Source organism: Castor canadensis, chromosome 5 (assembly GCF_047511655.1).
Source record: "Castor canadensis chromosome 5, mCasCan1.hap1v2, whole genome shotgun sequence".
Classification (NCBI taxonomy): Eukaryota; Metazoa; Chordata; class Mammalia; order Rodentia; family Castoridae; genus Castor; species Castor canadensis.
Window position 1 is genome coordinate 158,880,057 of NC_133390.1, and position 14,419 is coordinate 158,894,475.

Consider the following 14,419-nt stretch of genomic DNA (forward strand, 5'->3'; position numbering starts at 1 on the left):
TTCCAGTGCAGCATGAAATTAAAAAAAAATGACCCAAGGTTCTCTGTACAGAGTCCTCTCTTTCATGACAGATCACCAATGACACATATCAGGTATGGATTGGTGAGATTTGGGGAGGATCCCAGACCTTAACAGCCCTTTGGTTGAATCCCCTTGTGGCAGGTAGGGTGGCTTCATTCCCATTTTGTAGGTGTGGCAACTGAACCTGAGAAGTTATGTGGTTTGTTCAAGGTGACCTAGTATGTGGTGGGACTGGAAATGAAGGACTCTTAGTCTAGGATCTTTCCAGTGAAGCTTTGTTCTTCCTCCTCCCTCCATGTGGCTGCTTTGCCTCTAAATCTTGGCATTACTGGCTCCTTGTCATTCCTCCTTAAATACCACCCCCATTAGCCTATGAGTTTTCTTCAGAGCAGTTGTTAGTACCTGAAACTGTAACTTGTATTTGTCTGTTTCCTTCTACTGGAGTGTGAGTGCCATCAAAGGGCCAATATCTGTCTTGTTCACCACTTTTCCTCCCACCGCCTGGAATGATGCCTAGCACATAGCAGATGCTCAATAGTATTTGCGGTGTAATGGAAATAGGCTGAGGATGGAGGAAGAGTAAAAACTGACAAGTGAAAGTTTATGATGTCTAGGTACTGCTCACAAATTGCCTGATTTAATCACCTCACAGCCTTTCAAGGTAGACAGTGTTATCTCCGTTAAGTGGTTTGAGGTTATTCATTAAACACAAAGTTTTGCATATTCTATATGGAGGAATTCACAGACTTTCTCAGGCCCAATCAGGAATCTAGGATAAAGAAACCCAGGGTGCTGGGTGTTGGTGGCTCATGCCTGTAATCCTAGCTACTTGGGAAGCTGAGAACAGGAAGATCAAAGTTTAAAGCCAGCCTTGGGAAATAGTATGTGAGACCCCCATCTCCAAAAAATAACTAGAGCGAAATATGGACTGGAGCCAGGCACCGTTGGCGTATTCCTTTACTCCTGGCTACTCAGAAGACATCAGGAAGATCATAGTTCAAAGCCAGCTCAAGCTAATAGTCCTCAAGACCCTGTCTCAAAAATACCCAACACAAAAAAGGGCTGGCAGAGTGACTCAAGTGGTAGAGCACCTGCCTACCTCAGGGTGTGAAGCCCTGAGTTCAAACTCTAGTCCCACCACAACAAAACAAAAACAAGCAAACAAACAAAAACCAAAAAAAAAACCAGAGGGAATTTGCCCAAGGTCTTTCTGATTCCCTGAGCCTTTGCTGGTTTCTCACTATATGGCAAGGATAGATTCCATTTAGTAGTCTATAGGCAACCTGCTGAAGATTCTGGAGCAGAGGGAGATGCAATGAGGTTTGACTGGCTCAGAGCTGAGTTCAAATCTTGATTCCACAACCCAGAGGGATGACTATAAGCAAGCCATCTCACCTCTCTGAAACCCACTTGCCTCACCTTCAAAATGGAATCTGTTTTTTCCTAATAATTATTCTTAATCTGGTCACTAAGTGCGAGGTACTTGGCTAATGACTTTATAGTCATTAACTTTTTAACCACAACTCTATGAGGGGATGCTGTTTGAGGTCAGTAATGGTACAGTCTCCATTTTTACAGCTGGAGAAGTGGAGGCATGAAGAGGTGTCCTGACTTGCCAGAGATCACACAGTTTGGCACTGTTTAGTCATTGTGTCCCTCCCCCACACACCCCTTGGGATGTGCCATAAGTTTAGGCTTCTCAAAGCTGACTATTGAATCTCTATTCTAGAGTTCATGGGAATATTTAAGTATGGATTAGATGGGGGGCAGGTGGGAGAAAGAAAAGTAGAAACAAAACAAAAAAAAAAACAATAAGCAGGGCTGTACTGCAGTTTGAATGACCAGTCCCTTAGCTTTCTGTCTTGCCTTTGCCCCTGTGGAGACCTCTGTTCAAGTCTGGACTGGCCTTTTGATTGGGACATCTCCCTGTCCCAGGGTCTGCATAGCATGGGGTCTACATCTGTGCACATGACTGCTGTCTCTTTTTAGCAGTGACATCACTCTGCCTAGAATTGTTTTTGAGGCTCTCTCCCCACTTGGCTGGGGCTGCTTTGGCCATTGAAAGTGTAATTCTGCATTCCAGCCCCTAACACAGGCCTGACCCAGCATGTCTGCTCAGGAAATACCTGTGGAATCAAAGTGAAGACTCTTCATGTGTGGAGGATTTATTGTGTGCCAGGCCTTTCCCTGACACTTTATATGTGCCATCTCATTTACATTCTTGCAGTAAACCTGGGAGGTAGAAGTTATTTTACTGAGAAGAAAAAAAAAAAATTCAAGGAAGTTGGCCTTTGCCTTAGGGTCCCTCGCAGTGGTTGATGGTGCCATGTCTGGTTCCAAGACCTCATGATAAAGTCTTAGAGGGGGAGTGGGCTGACAAAGAGGAGGCACATTTCTAGGTCCTAGGATCCTCACTCAGAACCTTCTATTTACAAGCTTCCTAGTATAGCTCTCATTTTATTTCTGAGCAAAGGAGCTCAGAAAGGACAGTTGAATAATAGTCCTTTTTCTCTACTTACTAGTTTTCTACTTTTACGTAGGATGGGATCTGGTTTTATTCATCATTAAAAACCCAGTTAGATCCAGGTTGATATTCAGTAAATACATTAAAATTTTATGTATTGTGAAAACATTGAGAATTCAAAGATTAATAAACACCCACATATCTACTATCCAGCTTGTAAAATAAAATATTTCTACTATAGTATTTTCCTCTTTTCATGGGAGATACTTTCCAAGACTCCCAGTGGGTTCCTGAAACCACAGATAATTCCGAACTCAATATGTACTACATTTTTTTCCCTGTACATACATACCTTTGATAATTTAATTTATAAAATAGACACAGTAAGAAATTAGCAATAATAACTAGTAATAAATAGAACAATTATAGCAACATACTATAATAAAACTTATTTAAAGCTAATGAATTACTTCTGAAATTTTCTGTTTAATATTTTTTAAGCCATAGTTGACCAAGTGTAAAATCATGGAAAGTGAGACCCTGAATAAGAGGGGGATAACCACCCCTCCTGGGAAAAGACTCTTCTAAGTTTTGTGTTTATTATCCCAATGCAATTTTTTTAAATGGTGCTAGGGATCGAACTCAGGGCCTTGTGCATGCAAAGCACACATTTTGCCACTGAACTACATCTCAGCTCCCCTACACAACTATCGAGCTATAACTCATATACAATAAAATTCACCCCTTTAAGGTATACAATTCAGTGGGTTTTAGCATATTCATAAGATTGTACAGTCATCACCAATTCCAGAACATTTCTACCACTCTGTAGAGAAGCCCCCAACCCATTAGCAATCACTTGCCATTCTTTCCTTTTCCCAGCCCCTAAAAAACAGTAATTTACTTTCTTCTACTATGGATTTTCCTATCCTGGACATTTCATATAAATGGAACCCTATAATATGTGACCTTTATTTAGCATAGTGTTTGGATCAGAACTTTATTCCTTTATTTGGATGAATAGTCTTCCATCATATGGATATACATTCTATGTTCATCCATTCATCATTTCATAGACATTTGGGTTGTTTCTACTCTTTGCTATTATGAATAATGCTGCTAAGAATACTCATAAGTTTTTGTGTGAATGTTACGTTTTCAGTTTTCTTGAGTAAATATCTACAAGTAGAATTTCTGGGTCATATGGTAGCTATATGTTTAACTTTTTGAGGAATTTACAACTGTTTTTCAAAGTAACAGTAATGTATAAGAGTTCCAATTTTCACATCTTCACCAGTACTTTGTCTGATTATGGCCATCCTAGTTGGTGTGAAGTGGAAAATGATTTGCATTTTCCTTATGATTAATGATGAGCGCATTTACAGAAATGTGCTTTTTGGGCATTTGTGAATCTTCCTTGGAGAAGTGTCTATTTAGTTCCTCTGTCCATTTAAAAATTATTTATCTCTTTTTGTTGTGTTTAAAGAGTTCTTTTTGTATTCTAGATACCAGATACTCATTAGATATATGATTTGTAAGTTTTCTCCCATTCTGTAGGTTGTCTTTTCAATTTCTTGATAGTTCCTTCCTTCCTTCCTAACTTCCTTCCTTTCTTTCTTTTTTTCTTCCCTTCTCCTGCCTGCCTTCCTTGACTTCCTTCCTTGCTTTGCCTGCCTTGCCTTGCCTGCCTTCCTTTCTTCCTCTTTCTTTTTTGTGATATTGAGAATCAATGCCAGAGACTTGTGCATGCTAGGCAAACACTCAAAACTCTGAGCTCCATCCCCAGACTTGATAATGTCTTTTCTATTTTTAATTTTGCTGGAATCCAATTTATCTGCTTTTTAATTGGTTGGTTGTGCTTTGAGGGTCATATCTAAGAAACCATTGCCTAATCCAAGTTCACAAAGATTTACACCTATGTTTTCTTCTAAAAGTTTTCGTTTTAGCTCTTTTTTTTTTGAGCCTTAAAAATGACCTCCAATGGTCTTATTTTTTTAGTGTTTTATTAAAATATAATAGTGGTACAGGAGGTTTCATTATGACATTTCCATATATGCATACAATGTACTCCAGTTTGGTTTATCCCTCCATTATTCTCCCTCTTCCCTCTCCCCCTTTTTAAAATGAATTTAATGGTTTCAATGTTCTATATGCATACATGTATAGAAAATACATCAACCGTTTTTGCCCTCCTTTACCTTCTTCATTTACCCTCCCCCTCAGACCTTCTCCTTATCATGACTTGTTTTACATTCCTGTCGTTCCTTGTTTAAGTGTCTGTCCATTGTTTCATGGGGTTTTGCTTTGGAATTTCACCTGTCAATATATTGTACTTTAAGCAGTCTAAACCCCCAATTTTATCTCTTACAATTATGTCTTTGATTCATTTTTAGTTAATTTTTGTACATTGTATAAGGTAGATCCTGTGTATGTTTTAACCCTTTCACTAAATGTGTTTCTAAACAATATGTACTTTTTTTCATGATTTTGGGATTTTAAATAGCAATGGCTATATTCTCGTGCAGCTTGCTTTTCTTATTCAGTGTTCTATCAGGAGTGTTATCCATATTGATAAGTGTAACTCAAGTTCATTCATTTTCATTGCTCTGTAGGTTTCATTGCACAAAATACTGTATTTTGTCTATTTTATAAGTAACCTTTTGGCTTGTCTAACATTTTTTTTTACAAATGATATACACCTATTAGGTGCCTCCTTTTGCAATGAAGATCATGAGTATATTCAGATTTACTGGGTTATACAAAATTTCTCTCCCAAGTGGTTTACTAATTTGTATTTTTACCAGCAATGTATTAGAATTGCCCTTGTTTTACATCTTCATCAAGACGCAGAATTTTCAGGGGCTTTTTGTTTGGTTGTGAAATGATATCTCAGTTGTGATTTCCCAGATAAATATAAAACTTATTTTTCATTAAATATTTGCATGGTTTGTTGGGTGGATGCTTGAAGAAGAATATGTATAACTCTCTGATGAAGAGATAACCCTTTATTCTGTCTGAAGTTGGAGGATGGCAGGGCTCTTGGCTGAGACTTTTTGGGTACTTGTAGGGAGACTGCAGAGCTAGGAAATGTTGAGGAAGCTGACAACTCTGTGGGAAAGGGTGGCTGTCACCTTTATACTAGTGAAGAGAAAAGTTAAAGTTCTGCCCTTCCATCTCCCTGAACTGTCACCAAGATGGGAGGATGTGGGCTGGTGGAGTGACATAAGTAGTAGAGTACCTGCCTAGTAAGCATGAGGCCCTGAGTTCAAACCCTAGTACCACTAAAATAAATAAATAAATAAAAATAGAGTGAATCAAGAGGAATTGTTTAATATGATCATGTACAAAACACTTGTTTATGTGCTATGTGCTAGGCACTGGTCTGTTTGTTTTACTAAATGTAAGCACATATAAGGCACTGGTATTGATCCTTAATACTCAAAAAAAAAAAAGAAAAATGAAAAAAAGACGCTATCAAGAAACTGAAAAGACAACTTATGGAATGGGAGAAAACATTTACAAATCATATATCTAATGAGTATCTAGTATCTAGAATACATAAAGAGCTAAATAACTCTTTAAATACAACAATAAAGAGATAAATAATTTTTAAATGGACAGAGGAATTAAATAGACACTTCTCCAAGGAAGATTCACAAAATATATTGTCCTTGAGTTGCCAAATTCCACATTCATGGAGATGTGAGCTATATACCCTGAAATGTGGAAGAAGCACAGTCATTCTCAGGACACTTAAGAGTTGTAACACCACCAGACCTAGCAGGTGGGCTTTCCAGGCTTAATCTTTTTTGGGCCTTTCTTTATTCCTCACCTCTGAAGTTGACTGACCATGACCACAAGGCCAAAGACAGAGCCACAACCCACCCTACCCTTCCACTGCACCTCTAGTTAGTTTTTTTTTTTTTTTTGGCAGTACTGGGGGTTGAACTGAGGGCCTACATCTTGAGCCACTCCACCAGCCCTTTTATCATGATGGGTTTTTTCCAGATAGGGTTTCATGGTTTCATGGACCTATTTGCTTAGGTTGGCTTTGAACTGTGATTCTCCTGATCTCTGCCTCCTGAGTAGCTAGGATTACAGGTGTGAGCCACCAGTGCCCAGCTTCTAGTTGGTCTTTTACGGAAAACAGTTGTTCTTTCCCCATTCTACACTCCTCCAGGGAGCGGGCCAAGTGCCCCTGTCTGAGAGACCTGGGTTATTTGTTATTAACTAGCTGTTTTGATGCCTGTTTTGCTCACCAGTTTGAAACTGCTGAACCCTAGGGGAGAGCCCAGTCCCAGTCTGGGGCATCAGAAAGTGGACTGAATAAATGGGTGGCTGACTCAGGCTGGGGCAAACTCATTCTGATCCCCTTTGAAACAGGGTTTGATGGTGGGGTCTTACAAGATCCTGGGACTTCCCCAAGATTTCTCTTCCAGAATGTTGACTGCCCTGACCATTGTCTTAAACTTCATTCACAGAGTAGCAGACTCAAGGCTTCCCTACCACAGAACCCAGCACTCACATAGGCACAGTCTCATCTGTTCACACTGTTGACTTCTTACCATGGTTATTTCTGTCAACATTACAAGACAGGTACTCAGTGTATATTCATTTTACAAAGAAGTAATCCAAGGTTCACAGAGGTGAAACAACTTTCTGAGTCACTTAGCAAGTGGCAGAGCAAGGGTTTGAAGAGGCAGTCCTAACTCGTGCCAGGCCCAGCCTAATCCCTGTAGATACAAAACTGAAAAAGAAACACGGCCTGCTTTTAAGGAGCTAATGATACCATCAGCATAGTGTACATTGTAGGTCACACATAGGCTCAGCTTTTTACATACTCTATTTCATTGAAATCCACACAACTCAATGTAGTAAGGCTATGCTCAATTTATGATGGAAACTGAAGCTCTAAGAGGAAAAAAGAGACCCAAAAAAAAAAGACTCAAGGTCACATAGCAAGTTGGGCAGTCTGACTTTCTTCTGCTGTCTCTTCTCTAGAACTCCCATTGTTGGCTTCGTCCTTTCTCCATACACTGGTCTCTGCCTGCTGCAGTTTCTGCCCCTCCTTTACCCCACACCCCCTGATTAACTCATCCATAGTCTTAGCATAGTTTGGAGCTTGGGATTGGGCCAAGCCTTTTTTTTTTTTTTTTTTTTGGTGGTGCTGGAGTTGGAACCCAGGATGTTGTGCATGCTAGGCAAACACTCTACCACTAAGCTATATCCCCAGCCCTTGTGCCAAACTAGCTAGATGTTGGACCCCTGGGGATACATCTTACACCTTAGGGTATTCTTTAGCCCTTCCTCTTTCTCCCAGATGCCATGCAAGGGGAGTATTGGAGGGGCCCATTACCCAGGCCCTTTCCCACCTGTGGTAGCCTGAGTATGTGCAGGCCATGCAGCACAGATGATAGAGTCAGCAGGACAGCTGTACCTGGCAGAGAGTTCAGCTAAGGGGTAGGGGCAGGATTGAGCCTCCCAGGGATATGTAGTTCTAGAAGTTGACATGAGCAGCAGCAACTGCTGGCATTATCTGGGTTCTAAGAATAGCTTGGGCTGAAGATTGGAGGCTGGGGCCAGGGAGGAAGATAGGGGCCTGTGCTCCCTCCACTCCTGTTGCTTGGTATGGAGGCTGGGAGGCTCTTTCTGGCTTACCATTTGCTCTGGAACGGTTTTGAATGGATACAGTTGTTCACCACTGCAATGGAGAAAAGAGAATACTCCCAAGACTCAGATTCAGGCTGCACGCCCTAGGGCTGAAGACCCTGAACCCCCTCTGGAGATTGGCCCTTGCCTAGGCCCCTCCCCACTAGTACAGAATAGTTGTTTGAGTTTTTTTTTTTTCAAGGAGTATGTTGAAAGTGACTTTTATTCATTTAGCAGACACTTAGAAGTAGGTTATATATACACATGATTAAAAATTCAAAAGGTAGGCTGTGGGTGTGGCTCAAGTGGTAGAGTACTTGTCTAGCAAGCACAAGGCCCTGAGTTCAAACACTAGGACTGAAAAAAAAAAAAAAAGGGAATGCAAGGGAAAAAAATTAGTTTCTGTCTCCTCCTTCCCTGCCCCCCAGTCACTGCTACCAGCATCCTGAGTGACTTCAGAGGTAGCTTATCCACAAATGAAAAAAACATGCACAAGTCTTTCTGCCCCCTATTTTTGTATAGGTAGTGTTATATCCCACACATTCTTCTTCACTCTTTTTTCTTTCTTTTTTCTTTAGTGCTGGGGATGGAACCCAGAGCCACGAGAATGCTAGGCAAGTATTCTACCACTGAGCTACCCTTCCAGACCCTTATTTTCCTTAATGCTCTATCTTAGAAATAGCAGTTATTATTTATTATTATTATTGTTGTTGTTATTATTTTGTGGTACTGGAGTTTGAATTCAGGGCCTCGCACTTGCTAGGCAGGTGATCTACCACTTGAGCCATTCTTCCAGCCATTTTTTGTGCTGGGTATTTTCAAGATGGGGGTCTCACAAACTATTTGCCCAGGCAGGCTTTGAACTGTGATCCTCTTGATCTGTGCCTGAGTAGCTAGGATTACAGCCATGAGACACCTGGCAAAATAGCAGTAATTATTGACTCTCCACTAGTATCAAGCACCACTCTAAACACTTTGGATGTTTTAGCTCATATAATGTTCATCACAGTTCTAAGAAGTCAGCATTGTTTCTGAATGTCTGTTGTTAACAGGTTAATTAATTTTCCAATCTTTCAAGGTTGATAATTGGTATAGTCAGGATCCAAATCCAGGCAGTCCGATTTTAGACAAAGTGTTCATCACTAGTCTGCCTCTCAAGCTTGAGTCATATCCCTCCATGACACACCCTCCCTCTTCCTACAGGCCAATGTAAGAAATGCATATTGAACACTTACCAGGTACCAGGCTGAGGCTGAGACACAATAGAGTAAAGGAAAGACCAGGTCACTGCTCTCAAAGAACTGGCACCTCAATGCCCATGAGCATCTGCCAACCACCACAGGAGAAGGAAAATCTATGTCTCACACCACGTGCTCATGTACAGATCGGGCATTCAGACACCCTATTCCCTTACCCACAAGTTCTACAGTCACACAGCCTCTGAGCTGAATGGCCTTCGATCCCAGAGTTTTAAGTGGGAGCACTGGGGTCCAGATAGAGGTAGCCACCTACAAGAGATCACCATGTAGCCCTAGTGAGCCTCATCCTCTGAGATCCATTTCAGCAGAGCTGGTTGGGGGGGGTGTCTCTAATCCAGGGCCCAACCATTGTTTGAAGTTGGGAACAATTGAAGGGCAAGGGAGCTATAGATAGATCCACAGCTGCTGTCACCTGTCCCAGCCTGGGCACTGGGCCCAAGCATTGTCTACATTGGGTCATTCTACCATTGAGGGCCCCCGAGGTTGGGAGGTTGGCCCAGTTTAGCTCTTGAGAGACAGGATCAGACACTAAGACAGAGAAATGCAATCTCAGAGGATAGAGAGAATAAGGTAACATAGAAAGACTAAGACCATTAAAAAATACAAGAGACTCCTATCTAGTGCCAAAGATAAGAGCTATTGAGACAATGAGAACCTAAGGCAAAGGTTGAACTCACAGATGCAGCAAATCAGAGACTTAGACCAGAGCTAGTGCTGGGGTCCAGAGCACCTCAGTCCAACACAGGTCTTTCAGCCCATCCCTCCAGGACAACTGTCCATGCCTATTTTTGCTAGGGCGACCACATCCCCAAACTCTTTGGGGGTCTGAGGGACCCTATGAGTGCTCTGAAAGACTCTTGGGGTCTTCAGAAGCAAGAGACTGTGCTGTTGGATCTAGTCATAGCTTTAATTCACTATGCAATTTTTGGCAAGGTCCTGCCTCTCCCTCTGTGCCTCAGTTTCCCCATTTGTTCAATTGGGAAAATCAGTTGATTTTCCCCTAAAGGGCCCCTTCATCCTCTGAGGCTGTCAGGACATTTCCCCTTACATGTCCAACCTCTCTCCTTTTGCTGCAGCTGAGGCCACAGTCCCCTCCTTTGTCCTTTGTGGGGATGGGGGACAGCTGGTTCCCCACCCCCTCCCCCTAGTAACCTTTCAGCCATAAATCCATGCTGAGGCATCTCTCCTCCGGATAAACAGCCTTGATGCCTTTTGGCTGCCCTCATCCTATTTTCTGCTTGAAGCATCAGAGCTGGGGCCCACTCAAGCTCTCTGCAGCTGCCCATGGCCCCAGGAGGGGACAAATTTGGGACAAGCAGGGGCCCAGCCACCCCCAGGGTGCCAGGGTGGTGAGCCCCTCTTGGGGCCTCACCACCTTGCATGTGAACTGTTATGGCAGCCTCCTCCTGAATAAGTCTTCCTGCCACCGGTCTCGCCCCTTCAGTCCATCCTCCACACCAGCTGCCACAGGGATCCAATGAACACATAAATCTGACCCCACTGTCAGATTCCCTTGCTTAGAGCTCTTTGATGAAGAAATAAATAAAAACGCCTTTGATGGTGCCCCAACTCCTACAGGGAAAAGCTCTAAATCCTAATCTAGCTTTTGAAGCCCTTCACAGTCCAGACCCAATTGCTTGGTCCCAGCCGAGTTCCAGCCTCACCTCCCTTTATGTCCCAGGAGGTGCCCATATGGCCTATCTTCTTTCTCCTCCACCTTTCACTATTGTTCAGCTTTCTGTCCCCTCTCTCCTACCTTCAGTGCCTCTACCTATCCCATGTCCCATCTGCTCCCACTTTGATCTGCAACAGCCCCTTCAACTCTTCCCTGCTGGATCTCTTGCTCCTTTTAGTTGATTCTCTAATGACAGCTAGAGTGGCCATTGTTAAACTTTAAGTCATTTATTTTCCTATTCTAACAGATTCCCCATTGTACTTGTAATAAAGTCTAGAGTCCCTTCCAAGTCCTGTGAGATTCTCAATGATCTTGCCTACCTGTTTCTCTCTTTATCCTCACCTGGTAAAACTCTACCTTTATTCACCACAACCAGCTGTACCACCATTGTGACAGATCTCCCATGCTCTTTTCTGCCTCATGGTTTTTGTATTCCCTGTTCCTATTGCTTGGAATAATGTTCTTCCAGTCTGTAGCCTGATTGACTCCTTCTCATCTGTCTGGTCTCATCTCAGATGTCTCCTCTTCAGAGATGCCCTCCCTGGCCAGCCTGAATAAAGACAACTCATTACCTTCCAAAGCATTACAGCTCCTTATTTTCATCATATCACCTACCACAATCTTTACCTTCAAAGCATATTTGCTTGTTCATTTTTTGCCTCCCAGAGGAATGTCAGCTCTTTGAGGGATGAGACCTTGTTTTCATGTCCCATCTTTGCTACTCTGGGTGTCACATTTGTGTTTGTCCTTTAGATTCCTTCATTCAGACATCTTCCTTGAATAACTCCTTTTCCTGGACAATGAGTGTCTCTTGTTCCAATCCTGGTTGCAGAATGGAAGCTGTAGGGTGCGCATCAGCTTGGATTTGTGGGTCTCTCCTTGCTATAGTAGTATTTCAGCTGAGTCCTTCAATATCTTAAAGAAGGAAGGAATTTCAGGTACTGGAGTACATTGATGGCAGATATGTATTTTGGGCTGAGTTCTAAAATCCTGGAGTCCTAGACTCCTGGAGTTGGAACTGACTTCAGAGATCACCCAATCCAGAGCCTCAAGCCCAGGGCAACCTCTGCTTGAGTTCTCTTTGGTGTCAGCTGGCTCACTTTCTTCCAAGGCAGGCTCTTCTACTGCTGCCTGGCTCTGGGTGTTAAAAGTCCACCTTCGTGTGCATCCAAACTCCACTTCCTTGTCCCTGCCCACAGGTCTACTTTTGAGGCCACACAAATCCCATAGGCTCTCTGTGTTTGTTCCAGAAGAGCTCTTCAGGTATTTGAAGTCAGCACCCCAAGACCTTGCAGATTATAGTCTTTGTTACATTTCTCAGGACATGTGAGTTGCCTCTTCATGTTTATCTGAGCTCATCTCAGCAGGAAGATGTCCCTGAGCAATAAACCTAGCAGGACAGTTCTAGACCCAAAATTGGGGTTGGTTTTTTAGCACCAGGTTATGTATGCACTGAGCAGGTAACCTAGAATTTGACCTACATAATAGTTGGTATTGGGTAGGCTGCTGAAGGTGCTGATTCTCCAGGTTAGTTCTTTCCCTAGGAAAGAAGCCTTACATTCTGAGCATCATTGAATAGTGAAGAATTTTTCTAACCCTTTACACTTTCTATAAATTGTTAAGCTTAGCTCTCCAGCCTCTGACCCCACATACAAATTAAAACTCTATAATCTGAACTATCACATTTGGCTCATTCACTTGCTCAGTAGATATAAATTGACTTTCTAGTATGTGCAGGCTCTCTGCAAGGCGCTGGAATACAGACCCAGCTCCTGTCCTTAAGGAATTCCTTTCTAGTAGTGGGAGGCAGGCAAGAAACAACCTAAGTTCTACGAGGAGATTTAAAACAGAATGATGGTCTTACAAACATAATGTTGTCAGGAAGAAGAAAGGAGTACTGTAAGGTTCCATACATACAAATTCTAAAACTAGACAAAACTAATCCACAAAGTCAGGATTGGATTACTCTGGGGGAGAGTGGTGCTGAAACAGGTAATAGGGGAATAAGTCCTCGTAATTCCTGGTAATTTCCATTTCTTGAACAGAACATGTTTACTTTGTAAAATTTATCATAATGTACAAGAATATTCACTGCACCCTGACTATAATGGCAAAAATAGGAAGTGATCTGAAAGTTACCCAAAAGAGACTTGTGGAATTCCTAAATGGGACCTGTGCATTTGTGATTTTGACAGATATTGCCAAATCTGGCTTTTTTTTTTTGTCAGTACCGGGATCTGAACTCAGGTACTGTACTGATTGAGCCATGCCTTCAGCCCTGGGCATTGTATTTTTTTAAGAACTAGTTTTCATGTACTATACATATAGTAAAGTGCATAAACCTATAATGCACAGCTCAATTCGTTTTACAAGGTAGAGATACTTAGCTCAGTGTAGGTAGCATTTCCTGCATCCCAGAGGCCTCTCCTGTGCCCCTGTAGTCATTGCTCTCCCTCAGGGGACCACTCTTCCAATTCCGTCCCCATAGCCTAGTTTTGACTGTTTTTGAACTGTATATGGTTGAATATGTACCTCTGAAACAACTTCATATTTTATTTGGCACAGCTGTGTATTTGGAATTGATAGAAAGTTGGTAAAGAGGATTTCTCTTGTCTGACGTCTGATTGGAATCCTGGCTCTGGAACTATCTAATGTGTGTCCAGTGTCTAAGGTTTTTGGATCCTTTGTTCTCTGCAGTGTTACCAAACCCTGAATGAAGTGATAGACAGGTGGGTCTGGAAGTGCCTGGACAAATTCTGAAGTTCACATTAGGCAAACTGAGTGCCAGCACCCCCAATCTCACCCCTGTTCAGAATGGTGTGCAAGAAGTTGGCTTAAAAAAAGAAAAAAAAGAAAAAGTTGGCTCTTTGTGAATCTTAAATATCAGAATATGAAGGGGCTCTAAATTCCTAGATTTGCTTTGTATTTAATCAAGTCACTCCTGTACTCTGTGGTCCCAGGTCTGTTTTCTGCATTTATCTTAGGGGCCCTCAGACAGACAGGGCCAGGGAAGAAAAAAGCAGTGTCCAGCTGCTGGAAAAGGTTGTCTCACTCTCTGCTTTTCCTTTTCACCTGTCTCTGCCACTGCTGATCTGAGAGACTTGACCAGTGCTTTCCTCTGGGCCCCAATCTCTCCAGATGTATAAAGATTTGGACAAGATTGTCCCAGAGAGCATACTGTGGCTCCCTATCTCTGAATCTCTTTGCTCTCTCTTTCTGGGGCTGTGGGTCTTTTTCTGGGTGTATCAGATTCAGTTTCTATCTCAGAGATTTTTCACTGCCTTGTCCCTACCCCTTAAATCTCTAAATCCAGCCTCCCTGTCTCTGAGTGGAGTGTCTCTCTCTGCCTTT